Below are 3,074 nucleotides of genomic sequence, written 5' to 3' on the forward strand. Positions count from 1 at the left end.
CACACATATGCCATGTGTTTCTCAAGCTGCTGAGTCCGGGACTCCAACCATGCAGTCAGTTATGTGGGGTCCAGGTGCCTTAACCACCACACCACTGGCTGGCCCAATACCAAAATAAACCATACTTTAATTCCATTTTTCCATGAAATTTTGAAACCTCCATATATACATATACATATGAACATATGTCTATATTATAGACTTTGACATTTGCAAGGAATTTGTCCAGAGGTCTTTATAATTCCCCAAATTTACAACAAAACAGCAACAACAAAAATAACTATACAGGCCAGCCCCAGAGCCTGGTGTTAAGGGAGCCAGATCCCATATGGCCAACTACAGTTTGAATCCCAGCTCCAGCAGCTCAAAAAACACACCAGGAATGCGTGCAAGTATGTCCCAAATCCTAACAGAATGGAGAAATGGAGAAGTGATTGTGGCATAACCACACCTATTGGAGGGTGATCTCTCTCTTTCTCTCTCTCTCTTTGGCGAGTGCACACTCCCTCTGGCAATTAAAAAAAAAAAGAATCCTTATAGACATGTTTATGCTGAATTATCTGGTACTATATATTATATAATAATTCATTTCATTGCTTGGGCCCAGTGAGTCTCAGCTAATATTTTTGATATCCTACTGATATAATGACATTAAGAATCCTTTCATTAAGGACCCTATGACTTTTGCACAAAAGGTTTCAGGGCTCAATGAGCACACCAAGTAGGGACCCTCCCTTGTACAAGGCTACCTCCTCTTACTTGGTGGTCCACAGGTTGCACTGTGCAACTAGATTTAGGTGGTAAATGTAATGAACAAAAGTACTTGAAAGTACCAGTTCTCTGCAATGGAAGTAGTACATCTCTCTATCTTTGAAGCCTAATACTGAAACCAGATGCTTAGCTTTATGACTTCCTTCTCTCAAACGACAAGATAAGAAGAAAAATATACACAAGTCAGTTAGTGCTATCAGGAAGTGATTACTAGTTTTGCTGAAAACATCATGCCTTTGGGGCTTTGAATCAAAGTACTAATTTAAACCACTCCTGAAATGAATAAATATTCAAAAAGGGTACATAAACTTTGCTTGCCTCAGGCTAACATAAGTTTTTATGACTCTATTATGTGTGTTTTTCTTTTTCATCTGAAAAGTGAGTCTTTCACCCAATAGCGATTATCCTTTAGTGATCAAATTTAGATACGAAACTATGACAGCTTGGATTTTGCCCTATGCATAATAAAGTTAAGTGATGCAACTCCGTTCCATTAGGAATGGTACACTAATAGTTGAGTGGCTATGCTTTAAATTAGCCTAATATATTGAGTTGTTGGAAAAGTAATGACACATTTTTGCATAGAAAAATAAGTCATGACTTTTCTGACAAGCCAATAGAAGAGTCAGTCAAAGTGTAAATCGATGGATTGATGTCCACCACATTTAAATCTATGTTTTGTAAGGGTTCCTTAAGTGTGTGCATTTTCTAATTAACATTTTAGCCACATCAGGATTGAAATTACATACTGTCTCTCACTATATGTGAAACTATTATTAGTCTTCAAGCTCTTTGGAACTATGTCTTTCATCTCTTTTTTACCTCCAGTACCTGTGTGATGGGGTGAACTGAAGAGCCGTTAAGCAGTGTGTGGTGTTAGAGTAGTAATGGTTATGAGATTAGTGGATCAGAAGAGAAGAAATGAAACAGGATGAAAAGAATGTCATACAAGACTTAGCAAATAGGCAGGAGCAAAGGGTTAGGAAAATGTGGCAAGGACATGAGGGCAAGTGTAAATTACAATTTTGTTCATCTGGGGCTGGCAGGTGGCAGGGTGGTTAAGGGTGCTGGACTCCCACGTGGTCAACTGCGGTTCAAGTCTGACCTGTTAGCTTGCTTTCTCACTTGTCCTCCCTCTCCCTCTCTGGTCAAATTTAAATAAATAAATAAATAAAGTTAGATTAAAAAATAATCCTTTAAAAGAGAAATATAATTTTGTTCATCTTGAAATACAGTTATACCTAGGATATAGAAACCAACAAATTTCTTGAGCTGCAGTCAAGATAATGTAGGATCTACTCAGCAAATCAGGATGGCAGTGAAGGGAGACAGGGGAAGAGGCATGGCTTTAAAGATCCATCATTCAGCAGCTTGTGCTCACAACTTATTGGTGAAGTGGGTGTATAAACATCTCAACCATAAGTTCCAATGTATAGGGAATATAATTTATCTTCCTATAGTAGTTTCTATTCTTCCATGCCATTAGGTATGCCAATCAGGATTTAGGAAGAGAACAGAAACAACTGTAGGTATTTTAAGCATGAAGGGAAATAAAGTTGCAGAGATCTTACAAATGATCTCAGTTGTTGGTGCAGTCAAAGCAGAGGGGATTCAGGAGCTATCCAGAAGCCACTGCAAAATTGCTGAGGCACATGTGCCTTTGCTTTCTGAGAAATAAAAATGGCTTCTGCTTCTTTGCCACTTTTCTTTCTTTCTTCCTTTCTTTCTTTCTTTCTTTCTTTCTTTCTTTCTTTCTTTCTTTCTTTTTTTCTTTTTTTTTTTTTTTTTTAAGAGGTTTTTGCTATAGGGCACCTGTGCTCACCAGAAGGACAGAGAGACAGAAAGCAAGGGATGGCCATGACACAATCTCTTCTCCTCCAGTCTCCTCTTGGGATCTTGGGCATGCATGCACACGTGCCTGGTGTGAGTTTAAGCCACCCGTTCCAGGACTCGAATCGCAGTTGACTACATGGGAGTCCAGCGACATAGCCATTATGCCAACTGCTGGTCCCATCTTTTCCACTTTCTAAATCTTACTTGAATGTGTCTCATTGACTGTATCTAAAAAAGCTGTTAAAAGGGGGGATGGCCACTCTGCAATCCCTTCTTCTCCATTCTCCTCTTGAGATTTTGATCACATACACATGCACCCATTGTGATTGTCAAGCCGCTGGATCCAGGACTACAATATGACCAGGACAGGTAGGATCTAGCACGTTAACCTCCACATAACCCACTGGCCCCTCAATTTTTTTTTTTTTGTTACCTTCTTTTTTAAGGGAAGAGATTGAGGGAACGAGCGC

The sequence above is a fragment of the Tupaia chinensis genome, unplaced genomic scaffold (genome assembly GCF_000334495.1).
Source record: "Tupaia chinensis unplaced genomic scaffold, TupChi_1.0 Scaffold144642_1, whole genome shotgun sequence".
Classification (NCBI taxonomy): Eukaryota; Metazoa; Chordata; class Mammalia; order Scandentia; family Tupaiidae; genus Tupaia; species Tupaia belangeri.